We start from the raw sequence: 13,065 nt of genomic DNA on the forward strand, positions 1-13,065 counted from the left end.
AAGTTTGCAAACTGCAGTGGCGTTTTTCAAAGTTTGCAAAAATTGCAGTGGCATTTTTCAAAGTTTGGAAATTGCAGTGGCATTTTTATGAATCGCCATAATTGGAGTGGCATTTATCTAATTTGTTTTTGAGACGCAAGCAGGGTGTCAACTGGGCTATGCTGGACACTTTGGCCTGTCTAGACAGCCTTTTCTTTTATGTTTACCACAGACCAGCCCAGTAGTTTTTTTTCTTTCTGAAAATGGCTAGCCCAGATCTTTTGTGATTTGTCAAGTAAGTCACTTTATCAGGCCTGTTGGGCTGCAAATCTTTCAAGACGACGAGAGCTTCATTCGGCTGGCCGAGAAAATGGCCTATTAGTAATGAGAAATGGGATGTACATTTTTAAAACACATCAAACCGGCAATTATTTTCAAATATCTTTTTTTCATTTCGAGATTTTAAATTGCATTGATTTTTATGTGTGGACAATTTATTGGATTTTATATTGATATACATTTATTTTTAAAATCAGTCTGAATGTGACTCGAAATTTCGGGATTAAAAACAGTTCAGACCGCACCGACATATGCAAAATTTTGTATAATTTTTTAACCGTGGCCACAATATGGGCTGTAATGCTAACATAAAGAATATGGGCTCCAAAAAAAACCCTGTAAGAATTAGCAAATGGGCTGTAAATTATTTGAAATAATGGCAGATGGGCTGTATGCTGTTTTCCACAGATTTGAGGGTTTCCACAGATGGCCTGTATACTGTTGGATGTCCATCCAACGGCCGCCGTGCTTCTTCAATCTCTGCTCTTCCTGCTCCAGCCGCTCAAACAAGCGCTGGCGGGACTGCCTGCTCCCTCCTCCCCGCGGCCGGTTGTGCTGCCGTGCAGGCCTCACCGCCCCACCGTACTCCCATCGCTGGCCTAGCCATCCCTCTACTCACCCACACCTGCTGTTATTCTCCAGCGACGGCAGACGAACCAGTAAACCCTCGTACAGTCGTACTCCCCTCCGCGTGGGAAACAAAAACAATGGCCGAGTCTTCCCTGCCTCTGTGTCATTCCCTTCCTAGGCCTCGCCGTTGTCCACCGCCCTGGTGCTCTCAGCGTGGCGTGGTCAGCGTGGTCAACGACCGACATGCATCTGAAGCGGACTGTACGTGGAGAGGCTGACAGCTGGGTCCACGTCCGCACGCAAGGAAATGCCTCCTTATTACGCGCAAAATAATGATTTCCCCCACCTGACATCTGGGACCCACCGAAACGGCCTCTGTATTTCGCGAAAAAAACGTTACCGCCGCTGACAGCTCGGACCCACCAGCTATATCTTCGCACGCAAGGAAGTGCCTCCTTATTACGCACAAAAAAATGAATATTCCCCTGCTAGCTGGGACCCAGTATAGTGGGCCTACTAAGTTGACGGGGACGAAGGGTGACGGTGTCCTGGACTAGGGGGTACTCACCACGTCGTCTCCCGATCTATTAGATTGGGACGAGGCCCCCCATGGCCGTATACTCATGGGCCAGTTCGGACAGCTGCCGCATACAAGGAAGATTCCACAAAGACTTGGCGATCAAGACAAGGACTTCTCCCCACCGGCGTATTCGGCTAGGACTCTTGTTAACCTAGGCCTCTAGTGCATTATATAAACCAGGGCCAGGCTAGTCGATACAATACACATCAACAATCATACCATAGGCTAGCTTCTAGGGTTTAGCCTCTCTGATCTCGTGGTAGATCCACTCTTGTACTACCCATATCATCAATATTAATCAAGTAGGACGTAGGGTTTTACCTCCATCAAGAGGGCCCGAACCTGGGTAAAACACCGTGTTCCTTGCCTCCTGTTACCATCGATCCTAGACGCACAGTTCGGGACCCCCTACCCGAGATCCGCCGGTTTTGACACCGACATTGGTGCTTTCTTTGAGAGTTCCGCTGTGTGATCGACAAAAGGATCGATGGCTCGCCTGCAGATCAATTGCGACTTTGGCATCTTCGTCACCAGCTCGACTGGTCACCTTGGTTCGACCAAGAACTGCGCCCCGTGTTCGGATCACCATGTTCGGACGAGGGCCTTCATCAAACATCAACTCCGATCTCTATCAAGATCATGGAGGAATCATCCATGGAGCTCGGGGGCTCAACGTCAACATTGCCCTCAAGCGACCGTGCTATTTTTCTGGACAGCAAACTCGTATCTACCGCCACCACCTCCTCGAGTATCTCTTTGATGATCGCTTTGGTGGAATTGTGCGGAATTGAGTCTACAACAACCCTGGAAAATTTCATCGAGTTCCGATGGAGGAATCTCTGACAATCCACGATATACCGGAGCCCTGTCAAATCTGAACGGGAATTTGGATGAGTTTAGGGCGTGGTGTCCAGCTTCTAGCTCGGACGTCCTTTGAAAGATCCAACCGTTGATCGGCTGCGGAATTCCTATATCTACCGCCTCTCAAAATTTTAGCTCGATCCGACCGTCCAAACTCCGGGAACCTTCCGAGTAGTGCATCACTTTTTGGATATGTCTTCTGCGCGAAAACGAATCCGACCCGAGTTCATCTTTTTTATGAACGGGATTTCGGACATCCCTTTTAAATGAAGTTTTGTATGGGGTATTGTGTTTTGTTCCCGAACACATCCCACTAACTTTAAGATCTTTTGAACATGATCTTCAACATCATGCTGGTATCAAACCAGTCCGGCAATATTACTCCACGGCTGCCGACCTGCGCTAGACACGTCGTCACTTTAGCCGAGCTCAACTTCTTCGGATCATCATCTCGGCAAGCCGAACAAGAGTCCGGCATCGCGAAGGATAAATCATCATCAACATCGCCGCCCCACAGATTACACGGAGCGGGCATACTGTCATCGCCGCACGGTCGCTTCATCAAGCCGGCATCGACCACGTCACGACCTGCATCGACAGGGCCGCACTATTGCTTCTTCAAGCTGGTGTCCATCATGCCGACCTACTTCGACTCATCGGCTGACATCGAGGCTTCGACATCTCGGCTGGACCAGGGGCTTCGCCATCTCTTCATCAACCTACTCCGGACACTTCGGCGTCACTAGCCGACCAGCTCCGTCACGTTAGCTGGGCCGAGGGCTTTGCCTCGGCGAGTCAACCATTACCAGCATTGCCATGCCGTCGTTTTATCGCCCATCAGGCAATGGGTGTGCGGAGTGAGTCCCAATTTTGGGAATCACCTTCCTTCGGATTGCTACAACAAATAAACCAGGTGCTATTAATCCCAGTATTGTTTGCTTGTTTGGGTTCATTTTTTCCAAGGAATTATTACTCTGGTTTGTCCATGATATGTACACAGGTCTATCAAATGGTGACCGCATTAATGACAGTCGCGTGGTGGTTCGATTAGTTTCCGTACATAGTCCGGCGAACGCCGCATCTGGAGCTCGGACCGACCTGTGAATTCAGCCTTTGCCACACCTTTACTACATCACGCCGACGCCCTACATCGACATTGACTTCGGCGCCAGGCCATATTTCTTCTATTCCTCACTTTGCATAAATTATTTATTATGCAACATTTTTTTAATTATCATTATTACTATTATCTCTGGTTTGCACTATTTTTTGTGCACAGGAAAATGATCCGGGGACTTCGGCGTCACTCTGCCGGTCTGCATTAACCGTGCTATGTCACCACTTCGGCGTGTCGAGCTCTCCGCTCCGCCACCTCGGGACCGGCTTGGGGGATGGAACCTTGCCACGCATCAAGCTCAGACCGCGTCATCAATACCAAACACACTAACCAGCTAAGTCGCTTTCATACTCAAAGATTTAATTTCTAACTTGTGCTCGGTTCGACCAAGCATTATACTTTTTTGGAAAAAAGTTGCTTGTAAAAAATTTCCTTGTACAAACTTTGTTTGCGACGCATAAAATCAAATACCCCGTTTACTTGGGGGCTTCCTTTATGAAGCTTTTCCTGTTGCATACGATTATACTTGTACGGCTTCGTTCCTTGTTCGTGTATTACGCCACAATATGCACCATATTGACTTAAGCGATTTGCAAGCTGGGTTGCCTCGCTCCTGTGTTTACCCCTACGTTCCCGATTGTTCTACTAGGGAATAAAGGGAGCACCTCTGCGATTGTCACAATCGGGTCACCCGAGCTGGACCTCAGACTGAGTGAAGCCGAAAGCTAGCGCTCTTATAGTTTTCAATGATGGTCGGCACACAACGGAACTCATGAGTACAAAAAATCTATTGCACAAGTCTCATAATAACAATGAGCACCGAAGAAAGGTATCGGTGGGGGTACTATTTTCTTCGAAGATGCTTCTTACACTTCACGGTAATATAGCATAAGTTCCCTGAGCGCGCTTTGTCTGTTACAGCCTTATGGCCTGATTGCCTGGTTATTGGAAACACCGTCGATATTCTCGACCGATGGAGTACATAACACTTTTCGGTCCTTTACCGAAGAGGGAGAAGCTGACGGTCGGTTAAGACGCGTTTAAAGTTCGGTTGAACATAGATATGATATAAGTACTTCGGTACATGCAATCATTCTTCTACCCAAGTCACTTGGGGGCTCTTAAAATTTCTATGAGCTATTTTATAGTAAATGTGTTTTCTTCTTGGTCGTTGCAAAGTCTTTTTCTATCGCTCCTTTTTCGACGTGAGTGTGTGGTCAATAGCCAGATAACCCATTTTCTCGCTAGCGACCGCTCGAGTTTAGTTCGCTAAACTGGTCTAACGAGAAGCACTCCGCCTTCGAGATAGGAGGCTGCAGCCATAGGCTGACCCGCTTGAAGTCTTGAGATCGGATGTGTAATGTTAAAGCACGACAGAAGCACCCTTTTTTCTAAGACCAATTTCCGGATTGGCACCGAACACTTGATATTGTTCGGACGTCATGTTTTTACTGACGTTTCTTGGTTTTCCAAGCCTTTTGGCACTTTTAAACTATTTGTGCTTTTCCAGCATCAGTCTCGCAGTGCAACGCCGGACACCTTTAGGGATTCGGCAAAAACATTCTCAGATATTGCTATATATGCATCGGTTTCGAATTGTGTCTTCGGTCAATAGTTGGGTTGCCCGGCTCCTACACTTGCTTCCTACGTTCTGTTTTGTTCGGCTAGGCGTGCAAAGGGAAAACCACTGCGATTGTGCTTCCAGCTCACATGGTTAAGCACCTCAGTGGAGAAAGCCGAAAACTGACTTTCACAATAAGCGTAAACTGGTCAGCGATCCGATGACTATGTTAAATGATGGGCCGTTCATAACATTGGCCGAAGTGTTTACCGCTTGACCCCGACTGTCGCCAAACACTACCGGGGGCTATTAACTGGCCTCCCAAACTAAATCCTCAATATTTTGCTCTTACATTAGAGCTAAGGTTTAAGGATCATGCTTAGCATGACAACCCAAAGAAAGGAACCGATAGCGGGACTATTTTCTTTGGAAGACATTTCTTCTGTTAAACAGTAATATAACTCTCTGCGTACCTTTGTTTATAAAACCGTATGGCCAGATTGCCTTGTTTGTTGTAAATCTTTGCCCTCATAAAGGCTTTATAAAGTAGGACAAACACTCCTCGGCTACTGGCCGAGGAGGTGGAAGCCGATGGTCGGTCAACAAAGTTTTATACAATGCGGATCCGAGCATTAATGACGTAAAGTACTTGGATACATAGAGTCATTACACATAATTTGTGATTTTACTATGGATATTGATCCTTAATTTCGGCCACCCGTGCCCGCATTAAGGCTCAGGGGCTACTGGGCTTCGGGCTTATTATTTACAAATATTAAAGGGGCACATTGATCCCCTGATCTGGTGTTACCACACGACCAGTGTCTCGGGGGCTACTGCATTGCTTGTCCAATGCAGAAAATTTTATGTGCAATATAGTTTCCGAGGAGATTTTGATCCTCAGGTAGGTCGGCCGCACCCAACCTGAGTCTCGAGAACTGAGCACGCCGCTTTTAGTGTCCCGAAGTATTCTGCCGAGCTTGGACTTGATCCTCAGGCCGATTTTGCAAATCAACCTGAGTCTCAGCGGCTACTGGGATCAGCGGTCTTACGTCATCCTTCAGGTGCATCTCGGGTTTTAGACCGATACACACCTTGAGGGCTACTGGCTATATATCTCGGCAGAGAATAAATTGCACCAATAAAAAATATTCACAAAAATCGGCCCACATTCGGGGTGGTGCACCACCTCGGAAGCAGCCCGACATAAAGCTCGGGCGCTAGTGGCTCGCTCCATAGAGGGCATTTCCGACATTAAGCTCGGCTAAACTCCTTCAAACTTCTTTGAACCAAGGTGATTTATGACACCTCGGATATAGTCCGGCGTTGGAGCTTGGATACAGTCCGGCGTTGGCTCGGATACATAGTCCGGCGTTGGAGCTCGGATACATTCCGGCGTTGGAGCTTGGACGCAAGAGGACGCTGCCGCCCGGGAACAACTTCAAACCCGAGGTGTGGTATAAAAATAACAAGGCATTGGTAAAGGCCGGAAACTTAAAGGGGCTCCTCGGATACCCGACGTGTAAACTTGTCGAATGCATTTCGGCGATCCTCAAGATCAGAGATAAAGAAGATTTGTTGAACCAGTTTTCAAGACCGACGACCGAAGATGAAGAACAGTTCGGAAGAATCGAGGAGCGTCCCTAACTTGAAGACCGGTTTAGGGGGCTACTGACGGTGTCCTGGACTAGGGGGTACTCACCACGTCGTCTCCCGATCTATTAGATTGGGCCGAGGCCCCCCATGGCCGTATACTCATGGGCCAGTTCGGACAGCTGCCGCATACAAGGAAGATTCCACAAAGACTTGGCGATCAAGACAAGGACTTCTCCCCAGCGGCGTATTCGGCTAGGACTCTTGTTAACCTAGGCCTCTAGTGCATTATATAAACCAGGGCCAGGCTAGTCGATACAATACACATCAACAATCATACCATAGGCTAGCTTCTAGGGTTTAGCCTCTCTGATCTCGTGGTAGATCTACTCTTGTACTACCCATATCATCAATATTAATCAAGCAGGACATAGGGTTTTACCTCCATCAAGAGGGCCCGAACCTGGGTAAAACATCGTGTTCCTTGCCTCCTGTTACCATCGATCCTAGACGCACAGTTCGGGACCCCCTACCCGAGATCCGCCGGTTTTGACACCAACAAAGGGCTTTGTCAACTTAGTCAATATGCACGATTCTAGCTCGACTGACCGTACGATGTCCATCCAACGGCTATAGTGCTTCTTCAACATCTGGTCTTCTTGCTCCAGCCGCCCAAAGTAGTGTTGGTCGTGTCGCCTGCTCCTGCCTCCCGTGTCCGGCTGTGCTGCCGCGGAGGCCTCACCGCCCCCATACTACTCCCACCGCTGGCCAGGCCATCCCTCCACTCCACTCACCCACACCCCCTATTATTCTGCGGCGACGGCAGCGCAGCCGAATCAGTGAACCCTCGTACTCCTCTCGGCGTGGGCATCCACTGCCGCGTCTTCCCCGGCTCCGCGTCGTCCCCTTCCTAGGCCTCGCTGTCGTCGACCGCCGTGGTGCTGTCTGCGCGGCGTGGTCAATGTGGTCAACGACCTAATTCCATCGAAAGAATAATGTACGTGGAGAGGCTGACAAATGGGTCCACGACATCCGCAAGGAAGTGCCTCCTTATTACGCGGAAAATAATTATTCCTCCACCTGACAGCAGGGACCCACTGGACGCCCACCAGTATATCGCGAAAAAAACGTTTGCCCCTGACTGCTGGGACCCACCCGACCGGCCACCGTATTTCATGAAAAAATGTTCCCCCTGCTGTCAGCTCGGACCCACCGGAAGTGCCTCCTTATTACACACAAAAAATGAATACCTTGGTGGGAGGCTAACTTGTGGGCCTACTAAGTTGACGAGGATGGAGGGCTTTGTCAACTTAGTCAATATGCACGATTCTAGCTCCAGTGACCGTACGATGTCCATCCAACGGCCGTAGTGCTTCTTCAACCTCTGGTCTTCTTGCTCCAGCCGCCCAAACCAGCGCCGGTCATGCCTCGTGCTCCTGCCTCCCGTGGTCGGCTGCGATGCGGCGGAGGCCTCACCGCCCCCTACTACTCCTACCGCTGGCCAGGTCATCCCTCTACTCACCCACACCCCCTGTTATTCTACGTCGACGGCAGCCTCACACCGCAGCGAACCAGTGAACCCTCGTACTCCTCTACGCGTGGGCATCCACTGTCACGTCTTCCCCGGCTCCGCGTCGTCCCCTTCCTAGGCCTCGCCGTCGTCCACCCCCCTAGTGCTCTCGGCGCGGCATGGTTAACGTGGTCAAGGAACAACTTCCATCGGACGTGGACAGTACGTGGAGAGGCTGACAGCTGGGTCCACGGCCGCAGCAAGGAAGTGCCTCCTTATTACGTGCAAAATAATTATTCCTCCACCTGACAGCAGGGAGCCACCGGATGAGCCACCGTATTTCGCCCCCCTGACTGCTGGGACCCACCAGCTACATCTTTGCACGCAAGGAAGTGCCTGACAGTCGGGACCCACCTGGTCGAAGCGTACGTAGCGTTGTCATTCTGGTCGCGAACGTGTACGTACATATATACTGGTGGATGTAGAGGCGCGCACGTGTCGTAGTAGAGGCGGCCAGGGTGCAAGAAAGAAAATACGGCCATGTATGTGTACATACGGGCGGGGTCTCGAACGCCTACTCGCGCATACGTACGGCGAGGGCTCATTGACATGGCTGGGTCAGAATGGAGAAACAGCATCGTCGTCGTGTTCATGGGGAGGCAACAGAATGCGTCGTGTTCATGGGGAGGCAACGGAATGCATCGTGTTCATGGGGAGGCAACGGAACGCGTGGGAGCCAACCGGCTGGGTAGGAACGGAATACGTGGTCGTGTTCATCGTGAGGGCTTGGACGGAACAGGCGATGGAAACAAGGCTTGGCGTACCGCACAACGGAGGAAACAGACCTCCTACGTTCGGAACAGGGTCCTGTTGATCGGGAGGGGTCTGGCGTACCGCAAAACGGAGGAAACGGACCTCCTACGGTCGAAACGGGGGTCCTGTTCATCGGGAGGGGTGTGGCGTACCGCAAAACGAACGAAACGGACTTGTGTTGGAGCGCTACGGTCGAAACGGGGGTCCTGTTCATCGGGAGGGGTGTGGCGTACCACAAAACGGGACTCCACGGGATACTGTTCATCTCCACCGTCGACCCGCTCCAGCCTCCACGAGCTACTGTTCATCCACCGTCGACCTCCTCCAGCCTCCACCTGCAACTTTCATCCACGGGCTCCTGTTCATCCAGCCTCCACCGCGCGCTACTCCACCGGCTACTGTTCAACCAGCCCTCTCCACGTGCTCCTGTTCAACCACCCCTCCATGGGCTACTGTTCATCCTGCCCTCCACCGTCTACCATTCATCCTGCCCTCCACGGGGTGGTCCTGTTCACCCAGCCCTCCACAGGGTCGTGTTCATCAAGCCCCAACTGGCTCGATAGATCGGGGTCCTGTTCATCCAGAGGCAACACCATGGGGTCCTGTTCATCCACCCCCATCGGGAACTGTTCATCCAACCCCCCCCCCCCCCCACAACGCTCACTGTTCATCCAGAGGCAGCATCGATCGGCTTCAGTTAGCAGTAGTAGCGAAGGAATCGCTCGATCGGGTTCAGTTAACAGCCATCGATCGATCACTCGGGTTCAGTAACGCGTAACCTGCACTGCAATCGCTCGGGTTCAGTTAGAGCCCAACGCCTGGCTCGGGTTCAATTAGAGCCAACGCCTCGCACACATGCGTGTACGTGTACGAGAGAAACGTGCATCGCTCGTCCCCCGACCTCCCACCGTAACCGGGAACTCCCCGAAATTTTCCTCGCCCTCACTTCTACCACGGTTTTTTCCGTCATGGACGGCCCAAAGAATGTCATGCAGCTGCGTCTCCGGCCCGCCCAGGACGAAAAGACCATTTTATGTCATGATTTTTTGCCATAGAAGTAGGAGGCCACCACATCTATGATGATACCGGGTTTTGTCACAATTATCATCATAGAAGTGTCATATGTATGACAGAAAAAAAAATTCATTCGGCCCAAAATGTCACGGATGTGTCTTTTTTTTTGTAGTGAAGAGTTGATCTACCACGAGATCGGAGAGGCTAAACCCTAAAAGCTAGCCTATGGTATGTTGTCCTATGGACTAAAACCCTCCGGTTTATATAGACACTGGAGGGGGTTAGGGTTACACAAGGTCGGTTACAAAGGAGGAGATATCCATATCCGTACTGCCTAGCTTGCCTTCCACGCCAAGTAGAGTCCCATCCGGACACAAGATGAAGTCTTCAATCTTGTATCTTCATAGTCCAACAGTCCGGCCACAGGATATAGTCCGGCTGTCCGGAGACCCCCTAATCCAGGACTCCCTCAGTAGCCCCTGAACCAGGCTTCAATGACGATGAGTTCGGCGTGCAGTGTTGTCTTCGGCATTGCAAGGCGGGTTCCTCCTCCGAATATACCACGGAAGAATTTGAATACAAGGATAGTGTCCGACCCTACAAAATAAGTTCCACATACCACCGTAGAGAGAATAATATTTCCACAAATCTAATCTGCTGACACGTTTTGGCAACATGACATCATGCCATGGCCCGGCGTTCATTCGAATCGTTTTTCTTTAACCAGCCCCGCACATAATGCGAGGTAGTCTCTTGACACGTCTTGTCAAAGCAGAGATCGTGTACCCCTTATTACGGGATTCTCATCAATACGAGTGTGGGTAACCCAACCGTGCCATCAATTACGGCGCTTGGGGGATAAGCGAGTTTTACCAGGCTAGTGGGGGCGCATAGTTTCGGCCGCCCTTATAAAGGGATAAGGTTTAACCTTTTTCTACACACGCCTTCTTCCTCCTTGCTCATCCATTCTTGCGCACTCGAGCTCCAACTCCCAAGTCCACATCCTTCTCCTCAACCTTCTCCAAACATGTCTGGAGCGGAAGGCAAGTGGATGGCTTCCTCCGTCACGGAGGGACACATCAAAAAGCTGCGCAAAGCCAAATACTTAGCCGCGAATATCGCGCATCGGCTGCCCGCTACGGGGCAGATCGTCCCTACCCCGGAACCTCACGAGAGGGTAGTCTTCCTCCACCACTTCCTCCGCGGACTGGGGTTTCCCCTCCATCCATTCGTCCGCGGTCTTATGTTCTACTACGGGCTGGACTTTCATGATCTGGCCCCGAACTTCATCCTCAACATTTCGGCGTTCATTGTTGTGTGTGAGGCTTTCCTCCGCATCCGGCCCCACTTCGGCCTGTGGCTGAAGACCTTCAATATCAAGCCGAAGGTGGTGGGAGGCCAACAAGCGGAATGCGGCGGAGCCATGGTGGGTAAGATGCCGAATGTTATATGCCTTGAAGGCTCCTTCGTGGAGACCATAAAGGGGTGGCAATCGGCGTGGTTCTACATCACCGAGCCGCACGACACCAACTGGGTGGTGGCCCCCGAGTTTCGATCCGGAATCCCCACGCGGCTCACCTCCTGGAAAGAGAAGGGCCTATGCTGGGGTTCATCGGTGGAGCTGGACGGACTCCATAAATGTATCCAGAATATGGCAAGCAAGAAGCTCAAGCTTGTCAACATAGTCCAGGTCATGCCCTTCCGCCGAATCCTCCCGTGCCAACAACGGGATTTCAATTTATGGGAGTTCGACCCGGCCCGGCACCAGACTCTAAGCGAGCTCTTCGACATGACGCACAAAGACGTCTGGAGGGTGCTGTTCAAGGGCACCGAGGTCCCTCCCTCTCTCACAGAGGACCGCGGGCTAAGCGTGAAGCGTCCTGCGAATCCGGTAAGTTTTGTACATATGGTAGGATTTTTACTTCCCATAGCTTAACCATGTGCGGGGTCTGAGCTCCCATGCCTTTGATAGGACTGGGTGGGGGCATCGGAGAAGATCAACTGTCCATCCCCTCTGCCCGAAGACACTGTGGATGCTCTCCTGACGGAGATGCTGACTCCGGCTCCTTACAAGGTGCCGGAGAAGACCAAGAAGAAGGCCAAGGGAACCCGAAAGAGTTCCCGGCGCCAGGTGGTATCGGACTCATCGTCCGATGACTTTGCGACGCACTCTTCCCACGAAGATGAGGAGGAAGATGAAGATGCTCCCCCTCCAGCTGGGGGAGACAAGAAAAGGAAGGCCGCCACAACTGGGGGAGGCGAAGGGTCCAAGAAGGGAAGGACTCTCCTTCCGGACTGCTCCACCACCGCCACCGAAGACGAAGACGAGTGGATGCTCAGGGCCAAGCCCCTGGCAAAGTCGTAAGTATTCGGATACCAGAGTAACTCATAGTATACCTTTGTCGCACTGCTTCTCCTAACGCCGAATATGATTATGCAGACCGCCCCAAGCCCGTATCGACGTATCTTCGTCGGACGGCTCCTTGGACTCGTCGGATATGGATAGCGATCCACTTCCGACCACCACCTCCCCTTACCCTATGGACAATGCCGAGGTATTGTCTCAAGAGGCACCGGGTCAAGGGGAGACAGTCCCGGAGGCGCCTCAAGGCGACCTTCCGGACTCCGGGAGCAAAGGGGGTAAGGCTCTCGAGGGCTCTGAGTTCGGACTTCAGCCGAACACTGCGCTGGAACCTCCAGTGGTTCCGGACTCGGGCAGGTGGCCTCCTTCCAAAAGGGGCAAGACGCCCGTGCTGGTGACCTCTGTCCATCCAGAGGCACCAGACAATCTGCTGGGAATGCTTCACAGCGCTTCCATCGACAAAGAGCACCGCACTATTATGAGTGCGGTGATCCAGAAGGTTCAGTCCGCCAAGAGCGGACTGACAGTGGTTCCGGACTCGGGCAGGTGGCCTCCTTCCAAAAGGGGCAAGACGCCCGTGCTGGTGACCTCTGTCCATCCAGAGGCACCAGACAATCTGCTGGGAGTGCTTCATAGCGCTTCCATCGACAAAGAGCACCGCACTATTATGAGTGCGGTGATCCAGAAGGTTCAGTCCGCCAAGAGCGGACTGACTGAAGCCTGTGCCAGCCTTCTAACAGGCTTTGAGGTAAGTATTTGAAATATA

Source organism: Triticum urartu, chromosome 3A (assembly GCF_056163025.1).
Source record: "Triticum urartu cultivar PI428250 chromosome 3A, HENAU_Tu73, whole genome shotgun sequence".
Taxonomy (NCBI): Eukaryota; Viridiplantae; Streptophyta; class Magnoliopsida; order Poales; family Poaceae; genus Triticum; species Triticum urartu.